The following is a 13,115-nucleotide window of genomic DNA, read 5'->3' as shown; positions in this document are numbered from 1 at the left end:
GACACAGACAGGCTAGCTGTTCTCCCTTCCCAATATGTTCAACTCTTCTTTTAAAATGATATCTACATGTGAGTCCTTATCACAAGTAATAACCTACAGTGATGAAGGGGGCAACACAGCAAATGCTAACCCTAACCCAGCAGCTTGAGAGAAAGAGAAGTTGATCTCTCCTTCACAAAGTACTGGTCGTTTACATACTTGTTCATGTAGCTATGAAATAGTCCAAACAGCAGAGAAGGATAGATGCTGATTGGCTTCAGCAAGAGCAAGGACACTGATACATAAGTCAGAAATTTTATTGGGGACATGCATATTCAATGGTACACCAACATATTTCCCTTCATCAGTTTCCTTTTTCACCCCTCCATTCCAAACAACAGAAGCATCAAACCCACCCATTCTGTCAGTCACTCTACAACTGAGTGACTGCCCCATCACAAGATAATTAAGAAAGAAATGATAAAATAAAATAAAGAATAAAACATAAGGCATAAAATACATATATAGAGAGCATCGAGGAATTTATCAATAATGGCATATCAAACAAGTTCCGTATTTTCTGCCTGTAACTCAGTACTTCACCCAACACAACTGTCGGCAATAAAAATAGAATAGGTAATTTACCAACTATTAGACCGAGTTCGAGGAGGTAAATGACTCAACAGCAAATACAGACTACCATCTCTTTTGGACGTTATCAGTGGAACCTCTTAAAATATATTTCATTTTATCTAATCAAATCCTGTAGCCAATACGAGGCTGAGGGTGGATTTGGACACCAAGTGATGCAAAAGCCATAGTATCTCTCTTTCTGGAAGACCAACTAAACCCTTAGCTGCACCAAAAACTTCAATCAAGGGACTGAGATTCAGCACAATATTCAGAGTTTTAGACAATGTAGTACACAAAGAGATCTAAAACACTGTTATCTCTGGGCAAGAATAAAACATAGGGTTGTAATTTGGTAGAAGAAAAGAGTAAACCTATCATATAGATTGTCTCTGTTTGCAGCCAGCTTGATAAGTCTGTTTATTGTAAAATATAATTATGTAAAACCTGGGAACCGAATCAAAGTCAGACGAGCACTCGAAGAGGTAGAACTAACTGCTGAGAATATCTTCCCAACATTCCTAAGTAAAGGCCTGTAACAAGGAGATAGCAGGAAGTTTGAGAAATGAAGCAAACAGTGATTGCACATATGTGTAGTTGAAACTTATGGAGTTTGATGACAATAAAATCATAACAAGCTGTTTCAGTTACAACTTCTCAAATGATGTTAGCAGACTAGCAACCCTAGCTCTTTCAGTTTATGTTTACAGCCCTGGCCAAATCCAGTCACTCAGTACTTCCTGAATGAGAGTTCAACCCCCAAACAGCCCTCTCAAATTGGCTGGACATTGAAAAACTTTACAATTTCACAGGTGCAATTCGCTCCAATCAAAGTTTGTGCAACATGAAGAGGGTGAGACCAGTTCTCTGCTGGAAGCAAACACATCTCACCCCCCTGTTCACTGACATGAATGAGGACTGAATTTCAACTCCACAAACTGATAGATTATCATAGAGTTGATTGAAAACTTGACAAAACTTGACAACAAAAACATTTAAAGCTTCATGAAGATTGTTGACAAAACAGTCTCAACTCAAGATCCACTTGCCCTTTGTTCTGGAGCTTTCGATTGTATCGCACAGTGTTCATTGGCAGATGTAGGTTGCTCAGTTGTCATGGAACTATAGACTTCCCTTGATTCTGAGCTCCTGTTGTACTTTTCGTCCATGTTGGCTTAACAGTTGAGTTCGACGGTGCAATCTTAACCAAACAGCAGGTGAGTAAGTTGGCCCTGAGGTGAAACGGTTTTGTCAGCTGCTATGTCCCAGATCAACAATGAGTTGTCAACCTTGATAAAATTTTGTTTCAGAACAACACATTTGATGGTATATTATTTTACAGGTCTTAATTCTACTGTGGCATTTCCTGCAAAACTACACTGTGCACAGCCAAGATTCAATGTTTTGCTCATGTCAGCTGTAATGTGTAAGGAAATAAAAGTTGAAGTAACAGCAGCTTCAGTATTAGATGAAAAGGATGACTCAGGATAGCTCTGTAGGTCTTTAGTCATATTTATTCACATTAAGGCCCTGTTGTCCTTCGTGTTCATCCAGTGGCTGTCAGATCACATGACTCTTCCAGAGACCAAGTTCAAATCTGAAGGCAAAAAAGAAACTCACCAAATGACCCAGTTCCGCATTGGTGCAGTCAGCTGCCTCTTGCAATTAGGAAACAGGACCCACAGACACCATCAAATCCCACGTACTGGCAGTTCCTGAATCACACACCTCCTATTATCAGATCAGACCGCCTCCATTTCCCAGCCTAGAAAAAAGGCAGTGGTTAGATTTTCACACGTAACCACTCATATATAAATGAAACGATGCTCAAGGCTAATAAATGCTTGAGTGGGTGGTTGGAGGAAGGAGCAAGGAGGTTGAGGTCAGGTGGAGGTCGTTCTGTCCTCATGGTGAAACTTGTTTTGCTTTTTTTTTAGCTGAAGGTGGAGCCAGACATTCCACATTTCCTCAGTTGGTTTACTCCTTCCCCTCCCTCACTCGTTCTCACATGCCCCTTACAAGAACACAAACACATACACAGTGTACAAGATCTGTACATGTGCTCAGTCTTTATTCAGCTGCAGTTTGGCTCATGTCCCAGTCACGTCTGTCAATGAAGCTGCGCGAGCAGGTGGAGTGTAGCTAGTCATGCTTGTCTCTGAGCTGTTGATCCAGTTGGCGGCTGGTCAGGTGCTTTTCAGTCTGGGCATGCTCAGACTGGGATTTGTTGATGTTTTTGTCTTTGGAAAGAACTGCCCTCAGGCTGAGGTTAATAACACTCACACTGACGATCACACACTCTGTGCGGTTTATATCGAGAAAAACTGAAATCTGTCGAATTTTTTGTGAATTTCATTTCACATGACCCTGATAGTTTTATTTTGTTCCCCCACATTATTTTCAAATTTCTCCCATCACCACCATGTCAGCTGTGATTGCTGTACATTACAAACTCTCTACCTATAATCAATGTGGTTTAAAAATCAGTCAGACTGCACTGATGTTTGTTAGAGAGGTCCTCAGAGGTTTTGTTCTTCGAAACTGTCCTCCCCTAAACAATGACCATTAGGTCGTCTGTGCAGCAGCTTATCATGACCCATAGTTAGGTTTATTGATAGGTGACCTCGTGTGGTGGTATTATGGGAGGTGAAGTTATATAAAGGACTTTGTCCTGTTGACACAGGAGACCGCTGTTTGTTTCCCATTTGATACCAATAGTCATCATTGTTTCTTTTGACCATGACCATTCAACAACCTTCACTGCATGTTTATTATTCTAACCATTTACGATGTAGGTCCTGTAACCTTAATTAAGTAATTATAACCAAAATCTACCCAAGTCGTTTCTGTTTCTAAACCTAACCAAACCATAAGCTTAATCGCCTGTTTATTATTGTAACCATGACAACAAAGGTATGATATGCCTGCTGCTGTAGGGGCACAATTTCAAGAGACACTCCTATGGGTCGACTCCAAGGGTAGGGACTTTAACCTCCCTGCAGTGGGAATGCTCATCCTTTACAAACATCATGATGATGATGGTGATTTAATCAATAGCAAATTGTTTGTTTCAGTGCTGTATACACGAATTAAGCACATAATAATCTAAAATGCTTCACCTACATTATGACATGATCTTGTGGCCCTGTCTTAAACAGGGATCCTTTGTCTTGAATTCAATACATATTGTGCTTACATGGTGCATTTTTACAAGATGAGTTACCACAAACTAATGACTAATTACTAACAAATAATGCATTGAATACAGAATGGGGAGAAAAGTGGCTCAGTGGGGGCCCACAGCTCATTTTTACCCAGGGCCCCCATGGTGGGTTGATCTGACCCTGCCTAACATGACCAAAAAACGATAGCTTCCTCAAGGATCAGACAATAGACTGCCCAAAATATTGTCCTCAGACTATCTGAAGACATCAAGCCTATTTTTGAAGAAGATAGACTTGTTCACAGGCCTGGAAAATTTGCATGTGCACATAAAGTCCTATTTTGGAGCCTTATCAATACATCAGGCTTGTGATCAAAAAGTAGTTCCAGCCTAAAGTTTGATAATGATATCAGGCAAGTGTGTCTATTCCTGTTTTAACCATGTGAGAAACATCTCCAAAATTCCATTGGTTTTGACTTCCAAAGATGCAGTAATGGTTCTGCATGCCATTATTTCCTCAAGACTGGAATACAACAATCTTTTAACAGATGTAGATCAGAAATCATGCACCTGGCTCCAACTAGTACAGAATCTAGCTGCTAGATAAACAGACTTCCTCCAGGGGCTGGTGGCATGCCCTGCCTGCATGCCCCACGCATGTACAAGGACCTCATCCAGTCACAGACCGCGTGGCAGCAGACTTCAGCCAATCAAGAAAGCACGGCAGCAGACTTCAACCAATCAGTGCTGTGTGGGATTTTTTTTCAGGAATGTCATGATGAGGGGGATTTCTTCGACTGAATGGATGAAGCCGCAGAGAGAAAGAGAAGTGGGGAAACCTGTCAAACCTCTGAGAAATAGTGATGATGTGACTGTGTACACAGTGAAATGGAACGTATTTCATGTGTCCCATGTCTATATTCTCAGTATATTATTTCTTTATGTTTCTTCATTCCCTTCTTTTCTTGCACACCTCCAGGCTATTAATGCCTGTATGTTTATATAATAGAGTCCATGTTGTCCTGCCGACAAGATTTATGTAAACTTTCTGAAAACCACTGCATCACTCTAACTTTGTTTATTCAAGTACATAAGCGTCCAGGCTTTGTGCCTCCCTCTCTTTCTCCCTTTCTCTTTCTCTCTTTCTCCTTCCTGTCCTCTCTTTTCATCTCTCTCTTTCATAGTTTTTTAGTTTCTCGTCTCTCTCCTCTCTTTTTATGTTACATTCTGAAGGTATTTCTGCCTCCATAGCTGCATAGTCTGGATCTGCGATTGCAAGTCTTCTACTACACCATTATCCTGCTACCTACTACCCACTGCTACAATTATTAGGGGTCCAAGACTGAGGGGGCAGGGGGCCACGCATGCAAAACAGCCTGGATCCCAGTACTAGCAGTGCTGTGAACCCTATTGTAATCACTCTGATTTTTATTTATTTATTTTTATTCTTCCATTGGTAATAATCACACTGCAGCATACACCGTAAAGGTTATGTAAAATTTTCAAGGGAGGTATAGAATGGTGCACACGTCCACCAGCAGGTGGTGCTACAATCAAGGTAAGCGCATTTTGGCAAGTAACTCCAAACATTGTGCATCGCACATTTAAAAGCCTTAAATTACCAGAATGTAACTGAATCTCATGGTACAAGCCACGCCCATTTCCACCATTAATTCTTTTTCGTAAAATTGCAAAATGTGCGGAAGTTACCTTTACAAAGTCCGCCTATGCTGTAAGTGAGAGCTGCATGAAACTTAGCACATTGATTCAATTGAATCTCATGACAAAAAGGTTTTAAGAGAATTTTGATAATCAAACAAATTTGCAAGTAATAAAGGAACGTCTTCCCATAAGTTACAGTCAAAACAGGAAGTGTTACATATATAGGCAACAATTATTCCTATTAACACAAAACTTTGTCCATGACTTCTTCATGCCCCATAGAGGCTCTGTACAAAATTTGGTTCCAGTCATCACTAGGTGGCACTTTTGTAGCAACATCCTTAAATATGCTAAAATCATTGTTCAAAAATACTGTAAGTTTGATCTGCATGAAACTTTACAGGTATAATCTATGTACTCTCCTGAGCATAAGTTATTTAAAGTGTTTTGATACTCCAAAAAGTGCAAAACTTTTACAGGTAGTTTGCCATGGCACAATGAGGTTCTGTACAAAATTTGGTGCTTATTGGCCACTAGGCATATTTTTCAACTTTTACACAAAGTTGAAAAATATGCTAAACCAACTTCTTCAAACCCGTCTTAGGTTGAAGTCTATCTGAATAAATTGTTACACATAGCATTTAACCTGGAAAACATTCCAACCTCAGTGAAATGTTTTCCATTCTCTGTGCTGCTCTAATCCTGAGACTTGCATTACGCCTGTGGGCCTGAATGTCTGGTTTTCATTACCTTGATGGGCTGCCAGGTGCAGGGGCCTTGAACCCCGTTAACACCTGCCTGCATGTCTAGTTATTATTATTATTATTGTTATTATTACTTTATATCTGTACGTAGGACTTGCATTGTGCTATGTTATCTTTCCTTGTGCTCTCTCTCTCTCTCTCTCTCTCTCTCTCTCTCTCCCTTTATCTCTCAACCCATCAGTTGAGGCAGATGGCTGAGCACCTAAGCCGGGTTCTGTTCAAGGTTTCTTTCTGTTGAAAGGGAGTTTTTAATTGCCACTGTCACCAAGTGCTTGCTCATGGGGGAATATTGGGTCTCTGTAAATATAACTAGTAAGAGTACGGTCTAGACCTGCTCTATATGAAAAGTGCCCTGAGATAACCCCTGTTATGATTTGGAGGAATATAAGTTAAATTGACCTGACTTGACTTGACTACTTTGTACAAAAAGTGAGACACAACTAGAAAAAAATGATCCGGCTCAACAACAGTCCAGATGATTTGTTGCTCAAGTAGTAAAGTAGAAATTGAGCAGCTTCTCAGTGTGTTCTCAGTAACACAACTGATTTGTTGAAATCTGAGTTATGGATCTTGTGGACCTTCTGACCCAATAGTCTCAGGGTAAAACATAGCATGGCAGTATGACAGTGTACAGTATACAGTACAGTGTACAGTAACAGGCATTTTATCTGATGTAGGACACAATCGAGTCGAATTAAAATAACAAGTATAACGATACTGGCCTTTCAACTGGGAGCTGTGGGAGTTACAGAGGAAAAACAGACATGGCATTCAGAAAGCACAACATCCTTGGATTAATTTTGTGCCAGTGTTAAGTGTGTGTCATCAGTATGTGAAATGACATTTTAGGCATTCATGGGACCATCAATATAGAAATGTTGAGCTATTTCATGTTAACATCACAAGCCCTTTGATTTGACACTTGAAGATGAGTCATAATGAGTAGTCTGGTGAGACACCACATGATGACATTTCAGGGTTACCTTAGCTTGGACAGACAGCCTCTGTCAAAAACTGAAGGTTTGGAGTTTGACAGATGTGGGCATTTACCTGCTTGACTGCTCTTTAGTTACATTTATAGCCTCTCCATCATGTCGCTTTATTCACACTAAGACCAATCAAGCTAAAGATAATACATGCTGGGAAGTATGCCAGTAAGTGGTGATGATGTTCTTTAGTTGAATTAATTGGATGAGATTAGTGATAGTAAAATGATTTGAAAATGCTGACTGGAATCCATGTCTTGATTTCATAACTAATGAGATGGTTCTAAAGGCCATAATGAGAAATCTAACTTGAATGTCACAAATATGTCTATATATTGAGTTATTTAAATAATTTCTTGATCTCACGAGAAGACATAAGTTTCCAGTAAATGGTAAATATACAGTGTAACATCAGCGATGCACGATACACATAGATGCTGTTTGGAACAGAAGTAATTGTAAGCCTTAATCTAGCTCTAGTTTCTCTACCTGGGTCATTACTCTACTTTTTTTGTCCGTGTGCTTCCTCATACATGTTCCATTAGCTGTAACTTGTGTGTGTATGTTTATCAAAAGTCAGCTTTGTATCATAGCTAACCCCAGGCTCATGCCCAGACTTGCTGTGTAGGCATAATGAACTTCCTGTGGTGAATCACAGCCTCCACTGAGGGAACAGGGGACGATGAACAAATCTATGCGTGGAGGAAACCAGCTCATAGGCTCTGTGTGCGTGTGTGTGTGTGTGTGTGTGTGTGCGCGCATGCGTGTGTGTGTGTGTGTGTGTATGTGTGTGTGTGTGTGTGTGTGTGTGTGTGTGTGTGTGTGTGTGTGTGTGTGTGTGTGTGTGTGTGTGTTTGTGTGTGAACATGCAGCCCTTGAATGCTAACCCTCGTGAACAACTGCCTCAGCCAAAGAGGAGGTGAGTGCTCTATTTCCTCAACCACTCACAGGCCGTGTCTGAAGACAGAGCGAGGCATGCAACATGCTGGTATCATGACATGATGGTAATGATGTTGTTCCTCACACACACACACACACACACACACACGCACACACTTTAAAAATAAAAGCATGTTGTGTCAGGTTTATTTAAAGAGGTCAGCACTGTTGTCCCAGAAATAAGTATTAAAGAAAGTACAAGGTGTATCCTTGCTGTATTATCACAATACATTCAACATTTCCAAAGATCTGTGTCCAACATATACTGTGTATCACTGAAAGCAATGTCACTTTCCTTAGTCTATACAGTCGTCTGTATCCTACTTTTACTTTCAATTCAGCTGTTGAGATCAGATTCCAGACAAGCAGACAAAATCCCCATGAAACTCAATTATGTAAACCATTTGTATGAAAGGTTATCAGAACTATGTATCAAAGTTATTTAATCAAAATTTATCAGAATTATAACCAAAGTTGAGAAAATAAGAGTCAGGTTGATGAAACAAAAAGTAAAAACACTCAGTTGTGTGAAGCACAACTGCTTCACCCAGTGAAAATGAACTATCAAGAATCATTCATTCATTTGAAGAAGCATCACTTTGTTTATGTACCTACATTTTCCCTTTGATTAGATATTCAGTACAGTGGTCATTTTAAAAACAAGGCAAAATACGTTAGGATGTGCTGGAAACTGGGTGGTTTAAGATGACTAACTTTGACAGCCCTGGCTCTGGTCACCTAGCAACTTCATACCGAAGTTTTCCGTCACTTTCTTCTTACAAACTGTCCAGCAAATGTCAATAAAGGGATCTTTAACAACAAACATAAACATTAGAATCCCTTCTATCCAATGATTGCACTCAGTAGTCACAATCTTCAAATGTTCTCTGCTTTGTCTTAAACTGCACTCTACTGTGTCTCCAGCTAAGTTTGTGACAGATAGTTTGTGTAACCTAGTGTGACGTTTGCTTCTGCTGAATAAAACTCTGATGTTAGTTTAATTGCAGCATTCGCTCTCTTAACATTAAGATACTGAATCAAAGCCAGAAACAGCAATGACAGAAAAATATAATTCTCACTCAAACTGCCACTTCCACACAGTAACCAATGCATAGCAGAAGGAGGTGTTAGAAGTTACGTCTCCTGTCAAGTAAAGCAGATGCCATCTCCAAGTCTGCTCAGAAACCCAGCTGTTGCTTCGCTTCTTTCCACCATGTTATTGTTGGAGCAAGGGTATTTCTTGTCTTGATATGCCGTCTGTCACTTTCTTTTTTGGCCTGTTGACCTTCTTCTTACTGGTAACGCTCAATGCTCAGTGTTGGTGATGGCTTCCTATTTTTCTTTTTGTGTTTTACGGAGTGTGTTGTTAGTGTCTTTGCTTTTACGCGGGAACTTTTGTTCACACCTTGTTGCTTGGGGACACACATATGACGATATCTGTCCTGCCAGCACATCCAGAAAGTGGTCTAACCCGACCATTTAAGAAAAAAACTATTTACTAACTACTACTAACTAAATAATGGTGGATTACTACATTACTTCTACTGCTTGGAAATCTAACTTTTGTTTCTTATCAGAAAGAATTTATTTTTTGTACATAAAAAAATTACATAGTTTTGCTTTAAACGTCATTTAACTGACTCAACCAAAAGTGAAAGAGAGAGAAACAACCACACGTGGGCAATCAAGAGAGAAACAGAGATTGGAAACTGAGACTGTTATCTGGTAAAACTGAAACTGTTATCTGGTCATTACTGGATATAATTCTGTGGTTAATGAGTATGTATTATGAACCACACTGCACTCTGGAGTCTCTGCTGACAGTAAGAAGCTGGTGGACAGTTGTCTCATTCAAACAGGTCCAACATGGGCGTGTTGAGTCAACTCACATCATATGCGCTGTTGTCTGAAAGATGTATAATAGTTTTTGGACAACAATGGATCTCTATGGCACAAAGGAATATGATCTATCAGGCTTTGGATTCGCATGCAATACTTGTTAGCGGGAGACATTCAGTGTTGGTCTGACTCTGCACATAAGATTTGTTGACAATAAGAAACACTTTGAATATCACCAGACCTATCATTCAAAGAGAAAACCTAAATAAATGAGAATAGAAACATACTGAATGCAGGTGCTTCCACACAGGTCAAAAGCCTCTGAATGCTTTGATGAGGATAACAATGATATGAATCATATGCTATGGCCTTCAAAGTCTCCAGATCTCAACCCAACTGAACACCCATGGGTTATGGGTTATATAAGGGACCAAATAAGGGAAGATGTTTTAGAGGAATGCTGTTCATCCCTCCAGTAGAGTCCCACACCCTTGGGGAATCTATGACAAGGAGCACTGAAGCTGTTGTAGAGGTATCAAACGTGCGCTGGTAACGTGTTCAGGGACTAACACCTTCTCAACTTGCTTTTTTTCCCTTTAGTTAGTCAACCATCTATAGGTTAGAGCAAGACAGTCTGGTTTTTAGAAATACTGCTGTAAATTCAATAAAGAGACAAGTCTGCAGAAAAATGTGTGTGCTATGTTATTTCAGCATACACTGTATGTATCTTCTTTGTGTTGACAACTTCAAATGGGCACAAAACTAAGGGGACACATTATATAAGCCGTCTGTGACCATTCGCAGTTGAGAATGCATGTTTGTCTTACATGGTCATAGTAACATTACATTGCCACTGAACAGGTCATAAATTGTGATTTTAAAAAAAAGTTAAAAATATCAATTTGGGTTTTTTCTGTTGGAAATGTTTTGCTTCTTTGAGAAAAAAAAAAGATTAGAGCCAGAAATGGTACAGGTATGAAAGTGTTGATGAAATGAACATCGTATTGACAATTTAGTGTTCTTAGAACCTTACAAATATCCATACCAACTTTCCTAATTGCCGTTCTTGGTCCCTGAAGCAGCCCTACAGACTAAAGCAGTGAAGATACAGGCCAGCAGCAGCCTCGGTCACTGAGTGACTCAAAGATGAACAGTTTCCTTATCTGTTGCTCTCAGCAGTTACCGGATATCAGCAGCACAGAACAGAGAACATATTTTTAAAGTGAACAAAAATCAGCACAGGCCTGTGGTTGTACACCCCACAACAGGAACATTGGCTGGATTCTAAGTCACCACATATTCTACAATATGCACTGGCTCAATTCTACTGCTTGTGTGTTTTGGAGGACAACTTTTGGAACTCTCACATTTTATGAGAGCTGTTATGCTCCAACATCTTTTCAAAGAAGAACTTAGGCTTTATTATTAAAGAGGTACTCACCATTTGGCAAAGATCTGCAAAACTATTCCTGACTGGTATCTTCAAACACCCATATTTCATGAGAATGAAACTGGTTGCCTGTTTCAGTTTTCGATTGGGTGGACAAACAGTTACATTCTCTCAATGGAGTAGTAAAGGGGTACATACTCTGTGACATCTGTGGGGCTCCAAGCATTCCAAGACATCCAAAAACACTTTCATTTACTTGCCACCTTGCACGACAATGCAGATTTATGAAGTACCAGGTAACATACAGTACCTTTCTCTAAACATCAATTTCACACAGCTTTGACCAGCCCCAGGGGATCAGTCTCTGCAGTATACTCCATATCCATTAAGTCCCTGCCTATTGACGAATGGCTCCAGCCTAAGATGGCAATTTATTTGGCAGAGCATAGAACTATCTTCCAGGAGCACCAACCATCAAGTTCTTCACTTTAATTTCATACATAAAACACACAGTTTTATACATTGCATAAAATTAAAGTTATACCATCACCAGACCAAAGAGTTATAAAACTGCACCCTGTGCACTCATGGTCTGTCTAGGGGTTTTGGATTTGTGGGAGAGGATTTCACAGATGCTGTCAAGAACAACGTGCAAACCAACCCCTTGTTTACCAGCAGTTACTTAATGACAAATAACACTGCAACTATCTGCATGGCTAGATACCACTAGAGGTATGTGAGAAATGTTTTGTTACTGGCCCTTTTACCCAGCAGCTACTCCATTAACAAAGGTAAGTGGACTGCACTTATTTAGGGCCTTTCTAGTCTTATCGACTACTCAAAGTGCCTTACATGACTGCTACATTCACCCATTCACATATACACTCAAACAGCGCTCTTCTATACAAACAGCGCTTTTCTACACACACACACACACACACACACACACACACACACACACACCGACATTCGCACAGCGATGATGATACATCGGAGGGAGTTTGGGGTTCAGTATCTTCCACAAGGACACTTCGACATAAGGGCTGCGGGAGCCAAGAATGAAATCATCGACCTTCTGGTTAGTGGATGACCAGCTCTACCTCCTTGAGCCACAGCCGCCTTAGACTGAAACATCATGACTGATTTTGGTCCTAGTGAAGGTTTTTGGGGATAATGATTACAACAGCCAACTTGTCATTTCTCCGTCACCTCCAAACATCTGATTTTGAATTCTTCTTAAGCTGCACCTTAACAGCGAATTGAATATGGCTTAGCCACAGATTCACCTTGTCACCATTAGTGATCACACTGTCTTTTTCTGATAGGTCTCACATTAAGTGAAGAGATCCTTGATTATCTTTCTTCCCTTATTCAAACTTTCAATACAACACCTATTAGTCAAAAAGAGATACCAGACACCCATGTGATGCGTTTCCTCCAGTGTCTCAGTAGTATCTGAGACACTTATGGCTTTAGCTGTTGCAAAAGCCAAAATAATCCACCCACTTTCAAAAAAGTCAGTGTGCTGAAGTTCTGTAGTTAAGACCAAAACAGACAGTTTTTGCCAATTTAAAACTTCTTGTTCAGAAATTCAAAAATAATCTCTTTGATATTATTCCACCTATCTGTAAGTGATGGACCATTGTCCATGTGCAAAGTATATGTAGAACTGAGGCACCATTCTCTTCATATCTTCAAATAAAGTGACCTGCTTTTCATTTCCATTTATATCATTGCACCTGGCAACTCACCGAATCACATCC

General features: G+C 40.0%; 1 long non-coding RNA gene across 2 annotated transcripts; it reads right to left on the bottom strand.

Annotated features, from left to right (window-relative positions):
• Nucleotides 1-282: 282 nt before the first annotated feature.
• LOC120786530 lies at nucleotides 283-2,737 on the bottom strand. 2 transcript variants are annotated; one of them, XR_005706728.1, is made up of 3 exons: nucleotides 2,647-2,737; nucleotides 2,230-2,374; nucleotides 283-1,841 (listed from the first exon to the last, which is right to left on the bottom strand). It is a non-coding gene; the product is annotated as an uncharacterized LOC120786530 (long non-coding RNA). The 2 variants fall into 2 exon arrangements; XR_005706727.1 differs by lacking the exon at nucleotides 2,647-2,737 and having other exon boundaries at nucleotides 2,230-2,628.
• Between the last annotated feature and the right edge of the window lie 10,378 nt (nucleotides 2,738-13,115).

This window comes from Xiphias gladius, chromosome 24 (assembly GCF_016859285.1).
Source record: "Xiphias gladius isolate SHS-SW01 ecotype Sanya breed wild chromosome 24, ASM1685928v1, whole genome shotgun sequence".
Taxonomy (NCBI): Eukaryota; Metazoa; Chordata; class Actinopteri; order Istiophoriformes; family Xiphiidae; genus Xiphias; species Xiphias gladius.
Note: the sequence above shows the minus strand (reverse complement) of the source record. Positions and strands in the feature narration are given on the sequence as shown.